Source organism: Dipodomys spectabilis, unplaced genomic scaffold, assembly GCF_019054845.1.
Source record: "Dipodomys spectabilis isolate Male_0828 unplaced genomic scaffold, ASM1905484v1 ptg000121l, whole genome shotgun sequence".
Classification (NCBI taxonomy): domain Eukaryota; kingdom Metazoa; phylum Chordata; class Mammalia; order Rodentia; family Heteromyidae; genus Dipodomys; species Dipodomys spectabilis.
In genome coordinates, this window is record NW_024870798.1 from 536,615 (window position 1) to 563,817 (window position 27,203).

Here is a 27,203-nt window from a genome sequence, read left to right on the forward strand (position 1 = left end):
AGGATGAGTTTATGTCCCCAAATCCTTGGTGGCTAGGATGCAATCAGTGATCTCCCCATTTCATTCAGGGGCAATGGCTTTTCTGCATTCCTGAGTGGCCCCTTACCATATTAGGCTCTTGATTAGCGCATCTTGGGCTCCAGCCTGGAATACTTTCTGGGCCACTGCTTCTTGAACACAGGCAACGAAGTCAGTGAGAGGATCATTGGGACATTGTATGAGGGGTTTTAGATGTTTGTCCCCTTCTTTAGAAGGGACTGAGGAGACAACCCTCAACGCACAGAGGCTTACTTGGTCAAAATACTGTGGAGGTGCCACTGCTTGTGTGGCAGGAGATGCATAAGCGCCCTCCCCTTTTAAGCAATCAGGGTCCCCCATGGCAGCATCCTGCCCTCTGGCAGTGATATTTCATGTGCTTTGTTGTTCACAATCATCATAAAAAGCAGCCTTCCATAAAAAGAAGACCCTGAAGATAATGCTGCACTCATTAAGCTCTTCCAATCATGGGGCAGTTAAGATCAATGCTAAGGGTTTCGAGCATCTGTTGAGCATTCAGGGAGTTTAACCCATCTTCCCTGGCAGCAGCCCAGTATTTGTCAAGTACTTTTGGGTCATGCAGGTATCATTGGTTAGGTCATGCAGAGGTTCGGTGGAAGTTTACCGGGAACATGAACTGGGGTTCATTTATAGGCTTGGCTGTCGTTGCCACGATACTTGTGGGGCCCATGAACAACTGTTGTATTACGAGGGAAAAATGGGTTTTTGTTCTTGGGCAAAGTTGGATATCTCTACCCAAGGATACAAAGTTTTCTGAGGGGAGTTCCCAGGCTGGCCTAAACAGCCAAAAGAAGTGATTGGGAAGGCTTCCTGGGACTGATAGTGTGGGGGAGGCGGTTTTACAAGCATAGCTGGCCAGCCCCCTGGGTCACCTGATAGTGGAAGTTGTTGGTTATCTGTGTTCTTGCTGGAATTGTTTGCTGTGTCACAAGAAGATGGGAGTGCTTGAGCAGCTTCTCCATTTTCCTTTTGTTCTGTTTCTTCTTGCAGCAAGGTGTTAAATGCCTGCAGAGTTTCCCCTTCTTCTTTCCCTGATAGACAAGCTTGAATAGCTACTATTATGGTGTAAAATATTAGGGGCAGCTCAGCGCTTTCATGGACTTCCTTTTTATGAGCTGCCTGAATGACGTGGGTCCACCTGTCTGGATCCCAAATGTCCCTGCAGTCAATCCAGGGACACAATTCACTCACTATTTCCCATATTAAACTAGCTTCCTTTTGTGTTACTTTTATCTGCCTACTCCTGAGCAGGGCAACAAGTACTCATGATTGAGGCTCTCGTGCTGTGGGGGGAAGGTTGCCCATGGAGGCACTAACCTTGCACTAGACAATAGACCGTCCATCTGCTGAAAGCAATCGAGCCCCTTGTTGGGCGCCACTTGTAGGGCTAGATCTCCAGCAGGAGGTAAGCATGAATGATGCACACAAGGAACACACATTGGGAGAACAGACTTAAGCAGGTCTCATTTATTTCTGCACAATGGGGTGATTTTAAAGCCCCAGCTTTCCCAACCTCCTGAGTCCTTCCCAGCCAATTACTTAGCAGGCAGTTGATGTAAGGCACTTGTGATGGGTACTGCATGGTGACAGACACTGATTGGTCCCCCGGGGGCATGTAGGGAGTATGCACAGCTCATGGCTGGCAACCTAGGCAGACACACCTGTGGGTCAGGTCTCTATGAGCAAGAAGTGTGCTTCAACTGCTACTCTAGCTGACTCAACCAGATCTGACCAGCTCTACGCACACTACATCTTCATGGTTTTCCTTTTAAAACTCTTTTATTTGGATGTGGAATTTATTATCATGTCTTCATTCAATCTGTTCTGCATTCTAGTGAGCTAAATAGGCTCTGTAAAATCACTTTAGGTAGCAAAAATATTAAGACAATGTATATCAAAAAGTTTGGCCTCCCTCCACTGCTGAAGCCAATATGCTTAGCTAGGGCTTCTAAGAACGCGTTTTCTTGCCTTTTCAATTTGCTCAATTGTTTTCTGATCCCAAAACTTTTTGGCTTATGTAATAAGAATAGTCTTCTCTATCTCATGTTAATAAGGATATTATATTTTGTGAGCTACTAAGAAATGTGAAATAATTGGATTCAAGTAGTCAATCAGATTTTTTTCTGTGGTTCAGTGCTTCATGTGCAAAGACATTGTGGAAATAATTACAAACAGAAAAGTGTAAACCCAGTACCTTCTTTCATTGTTGATGGCACTTTCTCCCTAAATATTTGGACCCAAATTATATTTTTCAGAGAATTACTTTGGTAATTAAAGTCATTTCACAAATTTTGATGTCTTTTTTTTTTTTTAAGAACTTTGAATTTAAATTCCACTACAACCTTGTTTCACACAGTAAGAGTAGATTTCCTGGGTAAGGACAATTCTCAAGGGAACCTAAAGGATTTATAGCAAGGTTTTTGAGGCTTGTTTATTTAGTGTGAAAATGAGATATCTTCACCCACATTGCTCCCTCTCAGCTAAGTCTCCATGGATTACTTTGCATGAAAGCCTATTTTCTCAGGCAATTTTAAATTTTCATAATAGGCTAAGTTGTTAAAAAGTTTGAACAAATTAAAATTTACCTGTCATAATTTTAAAACTTTTTTGAAATTCCTTTATTAGAACTGCGATTTCACCAATCCTAACTCCACCTTTACCATCAAAAACAGTTAACATGGTGTTTTCATGATATAGTGTCCATGAAACTATTATTTTCCAGTGGCTGTGTTATATATATATATATATATATATAACCTTATAAACTGATTCTGAACAAAATGAACTCCAAGATAATGAAACAGAGAGTATTATTTGCGGTTGTTGTTTTTAATGTACTATGTGATTTCTATTTTCTTTTGGGTTATTCCCCTATGCTTTATTCCCTGCTGTATTTGATTTTGATAGCCTGTGTATTGTGTATATATTTACCTTAACTAGAGAAGGGATGAGGAACAACAAAATGGTGAGACAAAGGACAAAGGCAAACCAATGCAATAGCAATACTCACAAGACAATATGTTGGAAATTTACATTACAACTTGTGAGCGGTATAGGGGTGAAGGAAAACTGAAGAAAATGAGGGAGGGGGTAACAAGTTTGAAAAGTTATGTATTCACTACCTTAAAATTGCTGTAACCCCACTGTACATCAATTTGACAATAAAATTAAATTTAAAAAATAAGGTGCATGAAATAAAATTTCACTGTATTGGTAGAGTAAATATTATTCTTTATGTAATAACTTTTTAAAAATCAATAATGTTTGTCATCTAATTTGAAGTAATTACCCCTTTTTAATCAGAGGACCATCAACTTGAATGCTATCTGAATAGACAATATTTTCACAATATACTTACCAATATTTTGAAAAAAGAATAAATATAGTACTTTCTCATATTAAAAGCAAAAACAGCTTAATTCTTTGGAAACCTATAACTTTTAAAAGGAAGTAAGTTGTTAAGAAGACAGGATATATGTGTTCTTCAACATTCCAATGACTAATAATTACTCATTTTCAAATTCGAAAGATTCTATACCTGAGAGATTCAAAACAGTACCAGCTAGCATGTTATGTAGTTCTGCAATAGATGCATTTTCCAATGGGGTGTTACAGATTGAGAGTCAACAGAAAAATAACCACATCCTGGTAGAGGATAAAACTATGTAGCATCGGTAATAATTCTTCAAGAGTAAGCAATTGTTTATCACAGTAAGCTATTATTTTTATGACCACCAATCTCAATATTTATGATATAGAGACATCCTAGCCCAACAGTTTAGAACTTTTAAGGTGCACCGCAAACATCCCTTAATTCACATCATGAATAACTTATCTCTATTTTGAAAAAAATACAACTCTGCTAATGTGGTGCCATACATGTTCTGGAAAGAACACCACAATAAACTGGGTTGCCTCATTTTCCCCCCACTGGAATACTTGAGATCAGAACACTTGCAAATATTATTTATATTTATACTTTTTAAACTATCATATAAATTGTGGATGCTAACATCGGAAGATTACAGTTCAAAGCTCACCCAGGCAGGAAGATTCCCTAGATTCTTATCTCCAATGAACTTATCAGCGAAAATAAGACACAAGTGGCATTGAGGTTGAAGTGGCTGAACAAAAGCCTTGAGCATAAACAGGCTCAGAGACAGTGTCCAGGCCCAGAGTTCAGGGTCTAGGACAAACCAATAAAACAAAAACAAAAATAAAAACAAACCCCAAACCTAACATTTTTCTCATTGTATACAGTGGCAAATAATTAAGGAAATTGCTTCCTGTGTTACATACAGGTAGAAGAAGAAGATGTCACACGATTATTCTCTTCATACCATGTTATAACAAAGCCTCAAAAATTTGCTCTTATTCTAAATTTATAAATTAATATCATCAATTTTTGGCAACTCTGTCTGCAACATTCACATTATCATTTTATACATGAACTATTTTAATTATCTATTAAATAAGTTCTAATTATAACTCTCTTGAAAGAATATTCTAGGCAAGTAGAATGCAAAATCATTTGTGAATTTGTCAATTAAACCCTCTACTTAAAAAGAATTTTGTAGTATCCTATAGTATATGAAATTACAAACAAAATCAAAATATTTATTTTAAATCTAAATTCTAATTTAGCAAGATCATCAAACATTAGACGAACTTTGCTATTTTTCCAGGCTTAAGTTTTTGTAATCCTTCATCATTCCTTTGGGATACAACAGAATGATGATTACTTACTTTTTCAAATTTTGGAAGGGAATCACAAGTCATTTTGCATCTAGGAATGTTCTGTTAAGAAGAGAGTATTTAAAACACAAGTGAGGATTAATTATGAGTTGCATTTCAACAGGAAATTTGACTTCTCAAAACATAATGACAAAAATTAGCCCAAGCTTCCAACTATGTATTCCTTTCTTGTTTGTTTTGTTTAATTAAGACAAAATTATACTTCCTGGTCCAGGGAAGGTATCACTATGTAATTCCACTCTCTAATCTCCTGTCTTAATCTCAGTGCTAGAATTCTAGGCTTGCATCACATTGCACTGCCATAGTTTCTTGGTTTATTTAATCTAGATATAGACTACCAATTCTGAACTTCTCCAGTGATATTATACACCATAGTGACTGTTCAGACTGTTTATCTATTATTTTCAAAGATGTTCTAACATTTGACACAGTATATGAACATTTTCAGATGCACCTGTGGGGTCTCTGATTCATTCCTCCATGGATGCAATCCCTTTAATAATGATTAATTGACTCTCTTCCTATCTCTGGTCCCTACCAATGTAATATTCTCAAACTTATTTGAAGGAAGTTCACTTGAAGACTTTCCAATATTAAAAATTATCATTTGATTCTAGTCTTATTCAGGACATATATTTATTTTTTCCTAGCTTTTCTACACATTCTGAGAGTTGTTTCATTTGTGTATTTGTGTGTGCACATATAAGTGTCTCTGTGTGTATGTGTATGTTTGTATGTATCTATGCAAAAGCCTCAAGCTCTTATTCAGCAATCTTGCTCGTAATTGGTATTCCTTCACCTGAGCCATTCTTCCAATCCAGCTTTTGGCTGCTTTATTATATGTACTGTTGCAAAGACTGTTCTGCCCAGGCTGGATGCAAACTGAACTTCCCAGACTCCTTTATATTCTGAGGATTAATTTCTCCAGGAGTATCAACTTTTAAACTACAAATATTTTTGTGAGGGTAACGTCTAAGCTGTAGCCCAGATTTTTAATTCAAGAAGTATTTTTTGTTTTGTTTTGGTGGGGGGTCCGGTCATGGGGCCTGAACTCTGGGCCTGGGCACTGTCCCTCAGCTCTTCAGCTCAAGGCTAGAACTCTACCACTTGAGTCACAGAACCACTTTTGGCTTTTTTCTTTTTTGCTTATGTGGTGCTGAGGAATCAAACCCAGGGCCTCATTCATGCAAGACAAGCGCTCTACCAATGAGCCACCTTCCCAGCCCCTAACTCAAGAATTCTTATAAAGATAGATGAACACACACATTACATATCCTGAGTGTACACTGTTAGAAATGTGATCATAAGCTGGGTTGTGGTGATGTATGAGGATTGGGGTTCAAAGCCAGCCCAGGTAGGAAAGTCCCAGAGACTCTTTTCTCCAATTAACTAAAAAAAAACTGGAAATGGCACTGTGGATCAAGTGGTAGAGCATTAGCGTTGAGCTGAATAGCAGAGAAACAGCTCGCAGGCCCAGAGTTCAAGTGCCAAGACCACGGCCAACAAAAAAATATACATATATAAGTAAAGAAAAAATAAAAGAAATGTGATCTTAGGCACCAGTTCATTGCTAGTATAATCCCTGCTCTCACAAGATGAACATTTTTTTTCCAGTTAAATCCATGCTCTTATATCTGACTTGCTTTGGAAACAGGATTATTCTTCCATTCTTTCTACAAAGTTGCATAATTAGCAAACACGATTTAGAATGAGAGTGGCCTCATACTTCATGTTCAACGTAGGAGTCCTGTTTATGTATATCACTCCCATAAGTCTACATACTGGAATTGGCTTTATTGCTTCAATGTTGTCTTATTTGTAGTCTTCTATATTGTATTGAACCCTTATACTTAAACACATAACTTCTCTTTCTCCTATTATTGCTATTGTTTCCCTTACTGTTAGCTCATGTACACTTGGGAAATAATGAACAGCACGTACACTCACAAGAAGAATGTTCTTAAAACCTTCTTCCCATTTAAAATTTGCCATAATTTACAGAGAACTTACAAAGTTTGAACTCAATGTACTCATGTATAATGTATAAATCCAGTAAGGCTAGACGGACAATGAATAACCCTCCCTCACAGTCTAGCAAGGGCACAGAGGGCTTACCTCATGGAGATGTATCAAAACGCTGAGTGAGACAGCTCCTGACCCACAGCCCACCTCCAGAATGAGTAGGCCATCTTGGTTCCAGCCACCTGGGGATGTTGGGCCACCTCCTACAGCACTCATTCAACCAGTTCCTGAAAGAGAGATAGAGAGAGAGACAGACAGACAGACAGACAGACAGACAGACAGACAGACAGGCAGACGGATGGACAGAGAGACAGACAGACAAACGGACAGAGAGACAGAGGAAACCAGAATTACAGTTCAATCCAGTGCCAGTGGCTTAGAACTCTAATACTAACTAAACAGGAGGCTGAGATATGAGGATCATGGTTCATAGACAGCCCAGGCAGGAACGTCTGTGAGAATCTTATCTCCAAAGAACCACCAGAAAACTGGAAGGGGCACTGTGGGCTCAAGTGTTAGAATGCTAGCCTTGAGCTGAGGAGCTCTGAAACAGTGCTCAATCCTAGAGTTTAAGACCCACAACTGAAAAGAAGTGGACTTGACACCACAAGAAGTGGACTGAATAGCACGCATTGTCCTAGGGAGCATGGTAGAGAAGTCAGGCCGAGCTTCCTGTGAACTTGAGGTCATAAATAGATCACCTGGCTTCTGTGTGCCTCGGTTTCCCCAGCTGCAAATCTGAACAAAGTGAAGGATCCCCTTCCTCATGGGGATAGGGTAATAATGAAAGAGATCCATGTTTCGGTTCAAAAGCCCACACCTGTTCAACGATTAATAACAGGCCCCACTTGAGCCCTTTCTGGTATCTTTCTGTCATATGCTCACAGAATTGCCAAAACCTTATCTGAAGGCCGCTCCCTCTCCGCCTAGACATTTTCCAGAGATCTCTCTGTATAAATCCCTTGTTTCCTCACAATTGTCCTGTGAGGAGATTGAGGTCCAATGGTTGAGGCCCCACCAAGAGCTTCACGTGTGGTCAAGAATCCGCTGCTGTGCACTGAGTTTGGGATAATCCTTCTTAACCAACGACTGAGCATGGTGCCACATGTCTACCATCCCAACTACACAGGACCAGGCCTGCTGGAGCATATCTTTCACAGGAGGACCGTGATCCAGCCAAGCCTGAGAATATATTTAGTTTCTATCTCAGAAATGCTCAAGACAGAAAGATGGCTCATCAGAGCTGCAGAGAGGAAACAACTAGGGGGGTCATGGTGCCCCCAGAGGGGTGTTTGACCCGGGTTGAGTTGATGTTGTGGCAGCTATACACCTGTTGCTGAGAGAAGCTGTTGGCAGCTGCTCCAAGTCGGGCAGAAGCGATGGCAGCAGCATTGCAGACACATGGGCCCAGAGCAGAAGACTAGGGGCAGGCCCAGGTCGGGGATTTAAGTTGGCTGGCAGCACTCCATTGCCTGAGTTTGAAACCTGGCACCACATGAAGGGAGGGAAGGGAAGGGATGGGGGTAGGAGCATCAGTTTCCTACTATACTCCAAAGTCACCTCAAGACTCTTCCTCACCACTCAGCCACCTCTACCTTCCTCAACTACTGGTAGTGGTGTAAACTAATGGAATCCCAGTGCTCCCTGGCAGCATGGAATGTGGGCGTGGCCAGCATTCTTGTATCCCATTGGTCAGAAAGAAACAAGAAAGAATGGGGGTGTGGCCAGAATCTTGTGAAGGAAGCAGAATGGGTGAGTGTCAACAGGCCATCCTGGGGCAATTTGAGCTGACAGAATGTTCCCAGTACCTGAGAATGAGCCCCAGGGGTTAACAAAATAAAAACATATTCACATGCAGATGGCAGTATGCTAATAATTATATATCCTTATAGAGTGCCAGAGATGTCTATAGATCATTTAATTCTATAGACAATATTCCTACCAATTCCTGAGTATTCATTATGTGTCCATGTAATTAATGTTATTGTTTAAATACTTAAATTATTAATGTAAGCACTCAGTGTCCTGAAATTATTGTGTTCCTGTAAGTAATAATATTGTTTTAATGCTTCATAAATATTAAATAAAATCAACCAGCCTTCTGAAATGATGCTGTTTACTTTTATAGGATCATCATGCACGATGAACTCATTCAACTGTGACATTGACAAAATTCCAGTGTTATTCCTTTGGATGGGAACCAGTTTCTTAGTATCTCCTGCCATTGGTTGGTGTCAGGACGGGGATTCGAAATGAGGGCCTAAGTTGCCACATGGGCCTATGGCTTCCCTGATAGTCTGTCAGCCTTCAGTAATGCAATGTGAAGTACCTTTGCAACAGTGTTGTTCAGACCCAGAAGTGTCACTGTGCAAAGGAAGAAAACATAGAAGGCCACATTTTTTCTGTGCATTGTTTTCCCTGCAATACCTGGATTTCTAGGATCACAGGAGCACCTGCGTGTGCAGTGGCTTCACCCCATCCTAGGGTGATCGAAGCTGAGGCAGACTTGCCACCACCTGAGTTCAAGTCCCATGCTGAGAAAAAAATTAGCTCCCTGGTGTGTAATTCACACATTTTATTCTTACAGGCTTTGGATTTGAACTCAGAATCTGGGTAAATCTGCAGCAATGTGGATAAAAGGGAAGATCACCTTACATGAAGATAAAAAGTCATGCCTGTTCACTAGCCCTGAATTGAAGACCCAGCCCTGGAAAACATACTATATATTACTATATGTATGTATATATACATATATATATATATAGTAAGTATATATATACATATATACATATATATATATAGAGAGAGAGAGAGAGTAAAGGTAGGATTTATACTTATCTATAGATGTTCAGTTCATACATGTTTGGTGTGGTTGTTCCTTGTATCTTTTGTTTTATTTATTTACCATTGATTTTTCTATGATGAAACCCATTCTGTTTATTACATTGATGACAATCTATCACAGAATATCTAGATTTGTAGATATGTTCCCCATCATGCCTGACCCCCAGGATTCTCAGAGAAAAGGAAAAAGTGTTTCACACTCTCCTTCTTGCTCCACGATCCACTTGTTGGTATTGCTGGGATCTGAACTCAGGGCAGAGCAAAACCAATTGGCCAATCAGTCAAGGTGATCATATGAACCTGTGAGCAACTAAGGAGTGTGGCCATTCCCAGAATCTGACATTGATCCCGAGGGTGGTCCACTATAGTCATAAATTCATAATTTAAACATAGGATCTATATTGCCATACATGTGTGGACAGCATCTTGTGTTCAGTGCAATTATTCTCCTTATTTTGTCTCTAATTCATGGAAGTATTGTGCATTTTAATACGTTTGGTGACAGGTATACCTGTCCTGGCATGGATGACAACTTGTTCCCATGGTTACATGGTTGTCTATGCATTCTCCATCGTATTTGAGACCCAGTACTTTCACAGGATAAAAGGCACAACGACTGGCTTCTGACATCAGGATGAATCTTTTGTCAGTGCTGGGATTTGAGCTCAGGTCTGTGTAACTCTGTTGCACTGTGAGGGAAGGGGAAGCTCACCATCTTTGAAGACTAGAATGTCAGGTCTGATGCAGGGCCTGATTTGAAGCCACAGCACTGGACAAAATAGCAAGCCCACCTTTTTAAACATAGGATTTCTCTTTACCTACAGATGTGGTAATCATCTTGCATTCAGTTTAGTTATTCTGTCTATTTTATGTCTTATTCATGGATGTATTGTGTATTTTATTGTGTATGGGGTGACAGATATAACTGTGCTGACATGGATGACAACCTATTCCCATGGCTAAGAGTTGCCTACATAGCATTCTCCATCCTCAATGAGACCCAGGACATTCATCGGACAGGAAAACATGTGCCACCATAAGATTCTAACATCAGAATGAATCTTTTGGTAGTTGCAGGAATTTGAAATCAAAGCTTAGCAGGCCCAATTGGTGAATGGGTTATGGTGAGCACACCAGGCTGTGAGCCACTAAGGAACTAGGCCATTCCTGGGACCTGAGATGGAGCCCTGGTGGGGGCCAATATAGTCGTAAATTCATGATTAAATAGAGGATCTATATTTCCAAACATGGGTGGGCGGCATCGTGCCTTTGGTGTAGTCATTCTCTTTGTTTTGTGTCTTGTTCATTGATGTATTGTGTATTTCCTTGAGTATAGGATGACAGATATAACTGTGGTGAACTGGATCACAACCTACTACCATGAGTATGGAGTTGCATATACATTCTCCCTCCTAGCTGAGATCCAGAATTTGCATAGTATAGGAAAACAGGTGCAAAGACTGGCTTCTCACATCAGGGTGAATTTTTGGCAGTGCTGGGTTTCGAACTTCAGGCTTAGGAGGTCCAACTGCCCAATGGGTCCACGTGATCACCCCATACTATGAGCCACTAAGGATCTGTGCCATTCCCAGGAACTAAGATCGAGCCCCAGGGAGGCCAAAATAGTCCTCAATGATCATTGAAACATGGGATGTATATTTACATCCGTGTGTGGACTGCATCGTGCATTGAGTGTAGTTACTCTCTTTATTTTATATGCTATTCATGGGTGTATTGTGTGTTTTCTTGAGTATATGATGACAGGTATAACTGGGCTGACGTGGATAATTATTCCCATGGCTACAGGGTGGCCCATTCATTGTCCATCCTAGCTGAGATCCAGGACTTGCACAGGAAAGGAAACCAGTGCAATGATTGACTTCTGACATCAAGATGAATCTTTTGGCAGGGCGGGGAATCTGAACTCGAGATTGAAAGGCACACCAGGCTTTCAACCATGAAGGACCTAGGCTTTTCCAAGGACCTGCGATTGAGCCCCATTTAATGACTGTGATGATTATTGTCATGCTTCATCACCTGTTCTTTACAAATAATCGATACCCCATGAGTCTTGCCTATCATTTCCTACTTGTATCATGAACAAACTACTCATTTAAGGATGAGATCGATCACATTCCATGACTTTTCCAGGTAAAGAAACGAGTATCTCAGGATCTCCCGCCATTCCCTCTACTTAGGGGGTCTGAATTCATGCCTCAGGCCTGGAAAAGATATTCCTTATATACTTTTATTTTTGGTCCCCTCATGGGCCTGAACTCTGAGCCCGGGTGCTGTCCCTCAGCTCTTCACCTCAAGGCTAGCGCTCTACCTCTTGAGCCACAGTGCCACTGCCTGCTTTTTTTTCTGCTTATGTGGTGCTGAGGAATTGGGCCTCATGCATGCACGGCAAAAGCTCTACCACTGTGCCACCTTCCCAGCCCTCCTTATATATATTTTAAAGATAGGATTTATACTTCCATACAGATGTTCTGTCCATATTGTGTTTGGTGTGGTTATTTATTTTATTTCTTGTGTCATTCATTTATTTAGAATTTATTTTATTGACTCTGATGACACCTATACCATTTAATACATTGTTTACATCCTGTCACATAACATCCAGATGTTAGATGTGTTCTCCATCATGCCTGGCAGTGCCAGGATCTGAACTTAGTGCCTAGCAGGCCCAATTCATGTTTGGGTGAGTTTGAGCATGGCAGCCTCTAGCCAATGAAGATGTCAGGTGGTTCCTAGGCTCTGAGATCAACCCCCAGGTTTGGCCAAAACAGTGATACATGGATAGGCAGACCGAGGTATACAAATAAATATATATTGGTAAAAAGTTCCATGGCCGTCTACTTATGATAGAATGACACCTACTATGTTCCTACCAACTCTTAGGTATTTATTATACCACCATTAAAGGAATATTATTCTTTTCACATTTAATAAACTATTAATTAAGATCAATCAGCACTCTAGGATTATTGCATCCAATTTTAGAATAGACCGATGCATAAACTACTCTTTCAATTGGTATTCCTATGCATAGGAATGAGCCTCTTGTGATGTCCTGCTATTGGTGTCAGGACTGGGATTTGAACCCAGGGCCTATGTTGACAGGTTGGCCTATGGCTTCACTAATAGCACACTAGCCACCAGCAATGGCAGGTCAGGTCCACTTTGCAGCTTTGTCATTCAGAACCAGGATGGTCACTGTGCAAAGAAAAAAAATCGCAAAACCCCAGATCTCTGCAGCTCACCACTTTTTGTGCTTTCCAAATTGTTTTTTTTCCTGAAAGGCCTCTGGGCCAAGGATCTCATGATAGGCTATGGGTCCAATGAGTGCACCCCAGACAAGTGAGAGCAAAGCTGAAGCAGAGTATCCACGACCTGAGTTCAATCCCCATGCTTGGCCAAAAAAAAAAAAAAAAAGAACATGTAAAAATTAACTATTTAAATTTTTAAAAAATGAAGCTCCCTGTTTTGGAATTTTTGCCAGTTTTCTTTCCTAGCCTGGGATTTGAACTCAGGGTCTTTGTAAATCTGTAGCAATGAGAGCAAAGAGTTGCCATTACTTGAGTTCAAACCCCGTGCCAACCAAAAATGAAGAACTAAGTCACTGACTTCGGCAGGGGGAGATAGTTGTGGAGATGGGAGGGCAGGGATGGTAAGGGAAAAATACAGGATGAGTAAACAATGCTCAATAGGAAATGAACTCATTACCTTGCTCCTGGAACTGTAACCACTCTGTAGAACATTTTTACAATAAAAACTACAAAAAAAGAAACAATGTAGTTCTCAGAGAAACACTTTGCAGGTAAGGAAAGGATGTTTGAATAGCTGTACAAAACACTACACTGTTTTTTTTCATATTCAGTATGGAACTGAATAAACATAACTGCTTCCATTACAAAAATTAAGTCACTGTCGTGGAACTGGGGCCAGTATTTCTGCCATTGCTAGTTTTTGAGCTCACCGTCCAGGTAACTATTTTGCATCACGGGTGAATGAGAAGCTCACTGTCTTTCAGGAAAAGAAATTCAGGATAGAGTTCTAGAGTTCCCAGGGCCTGAATGAAGGCCCTGCATTGGAAGAAATATTTCTATACATGCATAACACATGATATATACTTATATATGCATGTTAATTTCATATTATGATTTTTATTATTGATTTTGTATTTTATTTTTCTTTGATTCATGTATTGAATATTGTATTTAGTATTATTATACACACAATATTATCTTTGGCACATCTATTATAAAATTATACACAATAATTTAGACATTGAGTCATTTTAATTAACATTTTATTAAGTGTTGAAACATGATACATAATTAAATGGAAGCATTTGTCACAGTCTTCACATGTATAGAGTGGCTCCAAGTATGAGCTTTGAGTTCAAGCTCCAAGACTGGCAAAAAAAAATTGAGCCTGGTGAGACATATTATACTGGAACTCAAAGGAGGGCTGAGGTTGTAGGTAAGACATAGGGTAGAGGGCAGGTGCTGGTGGCTCACCCCTGTAATCAACTCAGGAGTATGAGATCTGAGGATGCCAATTCCAAGCAGGAAAGTCAATATGAGATATTTTTCTCAAATTAAACACCAAAAAAGCCAGAATTAGAGCTATGGTTGAATTAGTACACTGCTAGCCTGAAGCACAAAACCTCAGGGATAGGATAGCATCCAAACCCTGAATTCATACCCCTGGATAGGCATACACACACACACACACACACACACACACACACACACACACACACACACACACCAATAAAGAGCATTTGCCAGTCAGCCTGCACAAGTTCCATCTATAGCAACTCAATATTAAAAAAAAATAAAGATGGAGAAGGGAAGGAAAGACTTGCTCCAGGAAGTGATATACCCAGTGCCAAAATTCCACAGTAGTTCTAATATGTGGGTACAAGACAGAGAGCCTCAGGCAGAAGGTATAGCATGGGCAAAGGTCCTGAGATGTGCTGTAGAGCAGGTGGTGTGAGTGGTATGAAAGTTCTATGGCTTCAGAAAAGTCTGGCAGGAAATTCAAGGCTGGGTGAACATTGACTTGAGTAACAAGGCAGAGGGTGGGGTCCCAGAATGGCACGCAGGGGGAAGATTAGCTTGGCTTTTCGCCAGGGACCCAAAGCCATTTCCTGTGGCTAGAAACCTGTTTTCACAGCTCCTGACCCTCAGGCCTCCTTTGCATGGAGGAGTCAGGGCAAACACAGGGAAGAATTCTTGCTTTAGAAAAGCTTATAGCCTAATGCCACCAGTGGCTCAACCCCTGTAAATCCTAGCTACTCAGGAGACTGAAATAGAGATCGAGGGTCAAGCCTGTTCAGTAGAAGAAAGTTAATGAGACTCTTCTTGCCGATTAACTACCAAAATCCAGAAATGGAGCTGTGGCTCAAGTGGTAAAGTGGTAACCTTGAAGGAAAAAGTTTAGAGACCAGAGCCCAGACCCTGAGTTCAAGCCCCAATACTAGCACAGGAAAATTAAAGAAATGATTTCAGGAGCTCCTAGTCCACTGTGGTGTCAGGCCAGATCATCCAGGTACAGGTGGCTCATGCCTGTCCTCCTAGCTCCTCAAGAGGCTGAGATGTGAGAATCACATTTCAAAGCCAGCCAGGCAGAAAAGTCTGGGAGACTCTGATCTCTAAGGACCCTACAGAAAACCGAAAGTTGCTCTGTGGCTCAAGTGGTAAGGTGAAGAGCTGGGGGACAGTGCCCAGGCCCAGAGTTCAAGCCCATTGACCAACACCTGACCTGCTTGGACCTTACTTTGTAGCTCAAGGCAGAGTTCTTTCCAGTGGGCCCCTGAGGGTCTTCTAATGTCTAGGTGTACGACAAGTCTTGGTAGCAGCCTTTTTGGAGGCCATTGCCTACAGAGCAGGCCACAGTACCAGAGAAGTATCGAGCCTTGGGGCATGATGATCGTCAGAATGGCATCTGTCATGGGTGCAATGAGGATCGGAGTAGTAAATCACTGTCTCAGACCACAGTTTGGGGCCAGGAGGGCCAGGAGCATAAGATGTTACACCAGCTAATGCCCTGTCATATGAGTATCACAAGAGTGCAAATTTGTCAGTCAGACCTTGAGCAGGTGTTGAGTTGGGCTCATGAAAGTTTTGTAAGCTCAGGAATACACAGCCAACTGGCTGCTGCTTGTAGCAGTAGCTATCATAGGAGTCTGAGGGCTCGGTGCCCTGTTTTCCTCACCAGTGCTTGGGGAAGGGGTCCAGATAAAGGTCTGCAATCATGGGCCGACTACCAAGGAGCAAACTTAGTGTCTTCTATTGATCCTGTAGCCCCATGTTGAGATCGAGGAGCAGGTTCCATGGAACTTACTGCCATGGCCCAAACCCCTCAGCCCAAGAAGGACTTAGGGAGAAACCACTTGATCTGGCTTGAGAGTTTACTGTGACTATGACTCAGAACTGCCCCCCCCCACCCAGTTGTAGCTCAGCTCATCCAGGTCAAAACTAATATCCCAGAACATTGAGGTATTGCCTGTACCGGTCTCTCATACCCCAGTTCCCTGGCCCTGGAATCTAAAGTATATGCCCCTGTATTCTGTGCATCCAGAATTGACTAGAAGAATCTGAGAGGCCCAAGTGGGGCCAGAAGATAGATTTGCCTATGATAAGGTACATTGACATTTCCTAGATATCGAACAATATATCCAAGCCACCTTGGCCTCACTTCTCATGTAGCCCCAGGTTATCCTTGTTTGGGGAGCCTTCAGTCAGCTATCAAGGTTGAGTTGGCCAGAGCCACTGGCAACCACCCTTCCCCCACACCACTACCAGCCTGCTGGGAGTGGGACATGCAGCCAGGGGCCCAGCAGAGAAAAGGACAGGACACAGCATGACTGACCCTGCCCCCCCTCCAGAGGCAGGAGAGAACATATGCCAGCCAGCCCTGAGGACTCAGAATTCCCTGGATGAGGACAAAGATATGGACAGCCGGACATGTTTCCCAAGTAAAAGCTGGAATATGCAGGTCTCTGGCAATTTAGGACTCATTGTAGACTATGATAGGGGACTAAAGACAAGGTTGCTATTGAGGAAGGGCACCATCCAAGGTCAGGAAGTGTAAGACAAGCATCCAGGAAGTGGGCAGAGAATGATGAGGGAAAAATACACACACACACACACACACACACACACACTCACACACAGGTTGCGCAAGGCCTCAGTGGTCCCTGAACAACTGAACATCCCAACCTCCGAGAAGATGGCACTACCATCCTCAGACCAAATGTTGACAAAACTCAGAGCCTCTAACACATCTGGAATGGCTCATAAAACATCGTGGCATTTCCTACTGTACACACCACTATGAAGAAAACTCAGCCACCTTATTTTGGTTGTCGGTCATGGGGTTTGAACTTTGGGTCTACGTGCCATCCCTCAGCTCTTCAGCTGAAGGTGTGGGCTCTACTACTGGAGCCACAGCACCACTTCCAGTTTTCTGGTGCTTCACTTCAGTTAAAGTCTCACAGACTTTCCTGCCCAAGCTGGCTTTGAACCATGATCCTCAGATCTCAGCCTCCTGAGTAGCTAGCCACCTTCTTACAACCAGAGGAAATCCAACTTGTCAGGCCATAAAGCACATGCAACCCTTCACTTTCAGACTTTGACACCAGTATCCAAAGCCATTCTTCCTTGGTTGGAGAGAGTATAACCGACACTACCCTCCAACCCTGCTCCCATTCGCCCACTCCCTTCCTATGATAGGCCACAACCTCTCGAGTTCTTGGTAAGACAACGCCCAGCGTGCTGTAACTTCACACTTGGGCACACTTGGGGAGTTCTTAGAAATTGCTGTACACTGAGGCTAGAACGTGGTGTCCCAACCACAGCAACCCCACTCCTTCACCATCTCTGGCAAGCAAGGGGTGTCTTTCTTTCTTGTTTTTATGGATGAGGGGCTTGAACACAGGGCTTGGGTACTGTCCCTGATGATGAATTTTGTTCAAGGCCAGTGCTCTACCACTTGAGCCATGGCAACACTTCTGGTTGGAGATTGGAGATGAGACTCTCATCGGACTTTCCTTCTTGTGCTGGGAAACAAGACCCTCTGGATCTCAGCCTCTTGAGTAGCCAGGATGACAGGTGTGAGCCATCAGCGCATGGTCTATGGTGTCTCATTCTTTACAATTTCCAACTAGTCCTCCTCTAGACACTACCATCTAGACACTCCTCTACCTCCCTCAGGGACAGCAAAGAGAGGCTCAGAATCTGGGGGGGCCATGGGCATTAAAGGGCCCCCTTCACATCACTACCCCTTTCTAAGCTCCCATCAGCTTCCTCTGGATGGCCTGGTTGTCTGGGTCATATCAGACAGCCTAGTACTTCATAGGTCTGCCCTGTATCCCCCTGCCACACCCAACAGGTACCTGAGGATTTCTGGGGCCACCTGCTCCATGTCCCACTGGAAGCCTTTGGGAGGGTTGCTGATAACCAGGTCCAGGGGTGCCCAGGGAAGAAGGAGTTTTCAGATCCCCTTTGTCAAAGGAGACACAAAGCATGGATGGATCTACTAACAGCTACAGGGCACAGCCATCCACCTGTTACCCAGGTCCCTTGGAATGAAGTTTTACGTTGACAGTGCTGGGGCGTGATCTCGGGGTCCAGGCACTGTCCCTGAGCTTCTTTTGCTTGAGGTGAACCACGGTACCACTTCTGACTTTTTCTGTGTATGAGGGACAGGAATTGAACCCAGGGTTTCCTGTGTGCTAGGTGAGCCCACTACTGCTAAGACAAAATCCCAACATTGGATAGCTGTTGGGCCTGTCTTGGGACAGTCTTGCACGTTTTTACCGAGTATCTAAGCAGCAGCCTTGGCTGGAAAAGAACATGCTCTGCTATGTTGTCCTTTATCTATGGCATCTTTTCTATCTGTGCTTCCTGTCACATCCTTCTTGTTAAGCAAGACCCCCTTTCAAGTGCTGCCTCTAAGAAGCCCGCTCCAATAACCCTGGCAGAGGGGGATCTTCTCTGTTCTGCAGGCTGTTGGCCTTGTCATGCTCTGCCTCCAGCTGGTGTGGGTTGAGAGTGCGCAAAGGCGAAGGCCTGGCTTTCACCACCCAATTTCTGAAGGCTCTGATACACTACTGAGGGACCAGTTTGGTATCACACTCTGTGAGAGGGCACTTGAGGCCCAGGCAGTCTGTGGGCAGCAAATGGGGTCATTTCTTTTGTGGGTTTGAACTGAAGATCTGGGCGCTGTCTTTCTGAGTTTTCATGCTCAAGGCTGCTACTCTACCACTTGAGCCACAGCTCCATGTCTGGATTTTTGGTAGTTCCATGCAGAGAAGAGCCTCATTAGCTTTCCAGCTTATGGCTGGCTTCGAACTTTGTTCCTCAGATCTCTGCCTACCGAGGAGCCAGGATGTCAAGTGTGAGCCTGAGACAGACAGGCTCCAGAACCTTTCCTTTGAGCTTCTATTTATCTCGTGTCAAAGTAGCAAGCCCTAGTTAAAATAGTCATTTCTAGGGGATCAAGTTCCCCTCCTGGGTCAGTTAACCCAAGATTAACTATCTTTGGAAAAGGCTAGTCAGATTTGGCCTAGGTGAGTGTGTGTGTGTGTGTGTGTGTGTGTGTGTGTGTGTGTGTGTGTGTGTGTGTGTGTGTGTGTGTGTGTGTGTGCGTGTGTGTGTGTGAGTTTCAGGGATACCTACCCCCAACTCTCTGATGCTTCTTTCACCCAGTGTTGAGTACATCCAGGATCCCCACCTCAAGAAAGGCAGGTAGCGGAGGGTACTTAAGGTCACATCAATTGGGATGATCTGAATTCTATCCTGCAACTGAAGCCAGGAGAGATAATAGAGAAAAGGAGATGTTTAGAGGAACATCAAGAGAAGCACCTTACCTTTGGCTACAATTAACTGAGAGAAGAATGAATCCATCCTCTTTGGTAGTAAGATAACAAGTGCCCACTATTCATTTATTTTATTTTTTTGTGAGTCCCAAGTCTTGGATTCAAGGACTCGGTGTCATTCCTGAGCTTCTTTTACTTAAGGTTGAGGCTCTATCACTTGAGCCACAGCATCACAACTGGCTTTTTTAAGGGGAGGGTGAAGGGAGGTAGTTTATGGGAGATAAGAATCTCACAGACTCTCTTGCCTAGGCTGGCTCTGAGTCATGACCATCAGAATTCAGCCTCCCAAATAGCCAGGATGACAGGCAAGAGACACTGGCACCTAACCACCACCATCCATTTATAATCCCCTAGGGCCAGTGCTGCGCTACCTGTACTGCATCCTCCTTTTTGTGAATGGGAAGCAGACCTGGGTGGGTTTGATACTTCAATAGCCTACCTTCCTTTGAGATTGTTCCGGCTCAGTGTGATGCTGGACTCCTCCTTATCCACAGCAATGACTTCGCACTGTACCAGAACAAATGTCCCCCAGGAGGTGTCGGACCTGGGGTCTTTCCTCTGCATCCTGCCCCCAATTCCCGAAACAACACACTGCAGCAACGTGAAATATACACAGAGTGAATTCAGTTTCTTATAATCAGGGTCTGGCCAGATAGGTGGCAGTGAGGATCAGAGCCTCGGGATAGTGCTGTGCAGTTGGACAATGCGATGCCTCCTCATCCACATTCCTTTAACTGTCTTAGCAGAGGGTAGTGGGGAAGGACTCACCAGACAGACTGACAATGAGTAAGCATCACAGTCTACCCTGGGCACAGAGGGGCTTACCTAAGGGAGCTAGTTCCACAGTCCAAGCAAGAATGATCCTGACACACCACAGCCTACCTCCAGAATGAGAGGGTCACCTTGGATCCCAGCCACATGGGGATGCTGAGCCAACTCCACCAGCACACATTCAACAAGTTACTGAGAGAGAGACAGAGACAGAGACAGACAGAGACAGAGACAGAGAGAATTACACTTAAGCCGGCTGCCGGTGGCACAGGCCTACAATGGTAACTACACAGGAGGCTAAGATATGAGGATCATGGTTCATAGCCAGCCCAGGCAGGAACGTCTGTGAGACGCTTATCTCCAAAGAAGCACCAGAAAACAAGAAGTTGTGTTGTGGCTCAAGTGTTAGAGCCCTAAACTGGATCTGAGCAGCTTGGGGACAGTGCCAAGGCCTAGAGTTCAAGCCCCATGACTGAAAATTAGTGGACGTCCCAAAACAAGAAATATACTGAATAGCACCAATTGTCCTAGGGAGCATGGCAGACAAGTCAGGCCGAGCTTCCTGTTACCTGGGGGTCATGAGTAGGTCACTGAGCTTTTCCGTGCCTCATTTTCCCCAGCTGCAAAGCTGAAGAGTGAAGGATCCCCTTCCTCATGGGGATAGGATAAGGATGAGAGAGAGCCATGTTTTGTTTCATAATCCCATACCTGTGGCATGATAACTAACAGGCCCCTTCTGAGTCCTTCCCAGGTATCTTATTGTTATATGATCACAGAATTGCCAAGAAACTTATTTGATGACCGTTGCCTCTAGGCCTGCCCCTGTCTCAGAGTTCCCCTTGTATGGATCACTTGTTTCCTCACAACTGTCCTGTGAGGAGACTGAGGACCAATGGTTCGAGGCCAAACCCAGAGCTTCAACTGTGGTCAAGAATCAGCTTCTGTGGACTGAGTTTGGGACCACCATATAAACTGCTGACTGATCATGGTGCTACATATCTACCATCCCAACTACAGAGGACCAGGCATGGTGGCGCATGCCTGTCACAAGAGGACCATGATCCAGCCAAGCCTGAGCATATATGGAGTCTCTATCTCAGAAATGCCCAAGACAGAAAGGCTTGGCTCCCATGGAAGAAGACCTGACTGGAAGCCTAAGCTCTTGAGTTCAAACCCTAATCCACCAAAAAGAATCTGAGGCCCGATGCCAGAGGCTCATGCCTATAAACCTACCTACTCAGGAGGCTGAAATATGAAGATCACAGGTCAAGATTTAAAGTAGGTTTGGCCTTGCCCATCAGATGTCATGATGAGATGACCCAGAATCTGACCCATGCCAATAAGGTCCATACTAACAGGGCTTACAACCTTACTAAGTGCTGACCACGCTCTCTGTCCCCCTGGGGAGCCAACCCCTACCGGCCTCACCACCAGGTCTTCCCGGGCTCCCTCTGCCACCAACCAGTCCTAAGGGAGTAGACAGTTCCAGGTCACAAAGATCTCTTGCTCTTATAATTTAAAGGTGCTGAGTCCCCTTCAAACGTCTCACCCTTCCAGGCCCCCAGACCTCAGCCACAAAGCCCATGCACCCCCCCAAAGACAGTGGTTAGAAGTTATCAAAGGGTCCAGCACTCCTTGTTACAAACAACTTCTATACACACACATACACACAGACACACATACACACACACACACACACACACACACACACACACACACACACATGATCAGATCCCACCCCTTAGAAGGTGCCAGTACCGACATCAGACCCACTGTAGACAAAACATTGAGCCTCACACATATCTGGAATGTCTCATAGACCAGTATGGCATTTCCTATCATTCACAGTGCTACGTGGAAAACCAAGTCACCTCTTTTTTTGTTGTTGGTCAAGGGGTTTGAACTCTGGGCCAAGGTGCTATCCCTCAGCAATTCAGCTGAATGTGAGCACTCTCCCACTTGAGCCAAAGTAACACTTCCTCTTCTCTAGTGGTCTATCATCAAGTCTCACAGATTATTCTGCCCAAGCTGACTTGGAACCACGGTCCTCACATCTCAGCCTTCTGAGTAGCTAGGATGAGAGTTTTGAGCCACCGGTGGTTTCCGGCTTCAGCCACATTCATATAGACAGAGGAAACCCATCTCGTCAGGCCACAAAGTTTTTGAACCCTTCACTTCAGATTTTGATTCCCAGCATCCAAATCTATCCTTCAATGGAGAAAATAAAGACACAAAAATCTCACAACTGCACCCCTTCTCCCACTCCCTGCCTGTCATAGGACACGTCGTCTTGAAGCTGTGGCTTCAAATAGGGGCAATCTTGGGGAGTTCTTACAAATGTCTGTACAGTGAGGCCAGCACTTGGTCTCCAAAACACAGTACCCTCCCCACACCCCCACACCTCCACCATCATTGGCAGGCAAAGATGTCTTACTTTCTTTCATTTTTATGTTGTGGGGCTTGAACTCTGGGCCTGGGTGCTGTCCCTGAGCTCTTCAGCTAAATGCAAGCACTCAAGTGCTTGAGCCCCAGCACCACTTCTGGTTTTCTGGCAATTTCTTTTCGGTAAAAGTCTCAGGGTCTTTCCTGACCAGGCTGGCTTTGAACCATGATCCCCAAATCTCACCTCCTGAGTACCTAGAATAATAGCCATGAGCTACTGGCACCCAGGCAAACAAACTTTTCCATTCCTGTCATCCTCTCCCTTCAGGAGACTGAAATCTGAGGACTGCAGTTGGATGCCACTTAGCAGCAAAGCCTGAGAACTCTTTATCTCCAATTAAACACCCCAAAAAGCTGGAAGTGGAGCTGTGATTCAAATGCTAGAGTGCTATCTTGGAGCATAAAAGACAAGATCCACTCCCTAGTTTCAAGCTTTTCCTATCATATACCCACCCAAGAAAGGGAAGCAAGTGGGCACACGGGAGCTCAAAGCTAACACATAATACTCAAGACTCCCAGAACAGACACCATCCGGCTCTGATTCTCTAGATTCTATGTCCTACATCATGGCAGTCTTAATTGGGTCTGACCATGCTCCAAGTTGGGACATTCAAGAACAATCTCATACTGAAGATACCTTGACTTATCAAAGACTCAGAATCTCTCGCTGTCCTGCCTGAACACTGGGCAGCGAGGTAAGGTCTACTTATCCAACCACATGATATGGGAACCAAAGGGATTCCTGGTCAAAGGACAGAGACTGGGGGGATCTAGGTCCCTCTTGGGGAGGTGAAAAGGGCTTCTCTATCTCAGAAATATTCCTATGTTGTGAGTATTATCAAAGAAACTACCCTGCTCAGAGCCCAGTGCCTCTAGTTTTCCCACTAGGTTTTACCCAACTCTGCCCCACCTTCAGCCTGGCCTCTCTGAATCCCAGATGTGCCATCTAGACTAAAGACTGAGGCAGATAAGAGACCCATTTCCTGCCCTCATTCCCAGGCTGTCATATGGCAGTGGCATGCTGACCTCAGTCTTTGGTGAAGGAATGAACACCAAGGGTGGTATCATCAGATTGAGCCCTGGAAAGTCCTAGTCCCCAAGGATGTATTGCACAGGCATCCTGCAGTGAATGACAGCCAGGTCGTCAATGATGAACCCAAGGTGCCAGGACTTTTAATAGCAGTGTGGCTGGATCAAAGTCTGGTAGTCTATGTTGTCAGGCGAGGTCATGGCTCCAATTTCCTGACACACCTGACCTGGGATCATTCTCCCTCTTCAAATTCCTACTTATCCTTTGACCCCACCCTTGAAACTCTGACTCCAATACCTCCCTAGCCCTTGGAAACTTTCTTCTTATCTGACCAGAAAATAAACTCGATGAGGCTGGGGATAATTGAAACCTGGTGACCCACCCTGAGCCCTACGTTCTACCCAAGGCTGGTTCCCTCTATAGTAGGTGACCACACAGCTCCTGGATGGCATGAAGTTGCTGATGGTTCAGTGGCTTGGTCCTACATACTGGCTTTAGGCTCTGAAACTGTCCCAACATAAACTGTGAATAGTTGGCTCCCTTGATACAAGGACTCCAAACCAAGGCTTGCATGTACTCCCTTCTTCCTTCCTTTCCTCTTTTTCTCCCTCTGTCCTTCCCTCCTCTCTCTTTTTACTTTCTTTGTGTCAGTCCTGGGCCTTGTACTCGGAGCCTAAGTGCTGTCCCTAAGCCTTTTTACTCAAGGCTAGCAGTCTACGGCTTGAGCCACACATCCATTTCTGGTGTTTTGTTTTTGGTAGTTAATTGAAGACAAGAGTCTTACAGGCTTTCCTGCCAGGGCCAAACCTCAATCCTCTGATCTCAGCCTCCTAAGTAGCTAGGATTGCAGGCTTGAAGCACTGGCATCCAGATCAATCCAAGTTTTCTTCATGGGCTGTGGAACCAGTCCTAGAACTTTTCATTGTCTATGACCCCCAGATCCGGGTGCAGACTGTAATGGTTTGTTGGATAAATAAATGAGCATCTGTCTATGACAATACTACAGAAAATTTCCATCTGATTCTGGTAAGAATCCTCTGTGTGGGAGGGAGGATCAAGCCTGATGTAGCTTTCCCTCAGGTCTCCCTCCTCCTTCTTACCCCTCCTGGTGCCACCACACTTAACTGTTTTGGCTCTGAAGGTGTGAGCCACTATGTATTCGCTACATTCCTGTGCCTCTGGGATGCCTATCTTCTCTGTCCAGGAGCTGACCAGCTCTGTGGCACTCAATTTCCCACGTAGGTGTGAATAAGGTTGCTGTGGGCTGAATGCCTGGCACAAGGGGCCTCCTGTCCTTCCCCTGGGGCCAGCCAGGAGCATCCACCACATCTGGCCCCTAAGTTTCATGTTGCAGAGGAAGGATCCTTGAGGCAGCCTGGGTTCTCTGAGTCTCCCAGAGTCCAGTACAGATGCTGGGGATCATCTCTGTTCATAGCTGACAGGCTGGGCATGGTGAGTTCACAATCTCTGCTCCCCTCAATGTCCTTGAGTGGGATGGTCACCCTAGAGAGATTCAACAGCGGCCACAGAGAGGCAGTTAAGGCACAACATTCAAAGCAGGAGACAATCTGGCTTGGGAACGCTGCCTGTGCCGCTTTGAACATCATTGTTTGGTGGCTGAAACCATCCATCTAATTTGATCCATAATCCCAGGCATTAGTGGAAATTGACAGCTTAACTTAAAAAAACATGGAATATATGGTATTTAATTTGTCCCAATCAAACTTAAAGGGTTCCAAAGTCAGTGGTCACCTTTTCCTTACAGACAGCCTATAGCAGGTTACAGAAATGGGCATTCAGTGAGCCCTAGCTAACTGCCACCTCCTGATACCGAGCAGGCTCCAGCAGGGGGAATGGATTTGCCTACAACTGCCCAGCTGGAAACAGCCCAGGCGGGACACAGATTGGATTCTGCACGACTCCAGGGAGGATTGACACTGGGCACCGACCCAGGAGGGTATCCTCACCACCAGTGGGGGCCCTCATCCCTGTGCCCTGATGCCCACAGAGACTGATAATGCCCTAGATATGGTTCCCCTCTCACCCACTGTCATGGTGAACCATCTGCCATGTCACACCGTACGCCAGTCCCCAAAACCTCATAGGTTCACAGCCCCTGCCCTATCCTTTCCCTCATCTCATTCCCCAATTATGTTGGGCAGACACATTCCAAACCCTTGAATTACCTCCAACTAAACACACAAGAGCAGCGTGTCTGCCTGGAAGAGTGTGGCTGTGATCTCATTCGCCTCACCAAACTTCAGGCTGGGGATATAAGGACAGGTGGCCACTCCAGTCCAGGGTTCACACAGTTCTTCTAGGGGAGGCCCACTCAGTCCCAGCAGCTACTGTGGGCTACAGGAAAGGGGGAAGAGAGAGGTGGAAAGGGGAGAAAAGTAATGCCTACTGAAATCTTCCATAAAGGAGCAATGAAACTGTGAAGGAGAAAACAAAAATTGTGGCTGGGCTTGTACTTGGTATTGATGAAGAAAGAACAACAAAAAATACACACAAACACACAGAGAAATAAAGTGCTTTTGCTGTTTTTCGACATGGTGACTTAAATATATTTTCATTGTTCTCATCTCCCTGCTCTCCCAACACACACACACACACACACACACACACACACACACACACACACACACACACACACACAAACACACACACACAGACACCCCTCTAGAATGTTGACAGATGACTATTCCATGCAGCACATGCAATTTGCCAACTGATCACTCACTTGAGGACAGTCAGGCTGTACAAGGAGAAAGATTCTCTCTCTCTCTCTCTCTCTCTCTCTCTCTCTCTCTCTTACACACACACACACACACACACACACACACATACACACACACAAACAGACTCAGAGTAGTACCTCTCCAAAGTTTGTTGGTTCCTCATCTGGGACAATGTATTAGCTGGAGCATGCGGGTTACCATTCTCTGTTCCCTTGTCAGAACCAAAGGCTCCCACCCAAGGGAAGCAGCACTCTAATGACACAGCATGACCCTGCCTCTCCCCTTCTCCAGGGCCAGACCCTTGCCCTTGGGAACAACCAGCCTTAACTCCCCATTCATCAAAACCCTAGGCCAGGACGCTGGGTGAAGGAATCCCCAGACAGGTGGCTCCTCAGAGCCAGGACAGTCGGTCATGGGGTCCCAAGGTGGGTGTCTAACCCAGGGTGGGGGCGGTGTTGAGGAAATGGATGGGGTCCTAAAGGCTACATACATGGAGAGAATCTTACTTTCAGCCTAGATGCTTCTGCGAAAATGGGCAGATTCTTGGGGAGGACAAGGAGACCATATGGACAGGGAGCACCAGCAGACGCTGGCAGAGATGGGAAATGTGATCACCCTGTGAGTACTGTTGACAGCTGGGGTGGGGGGA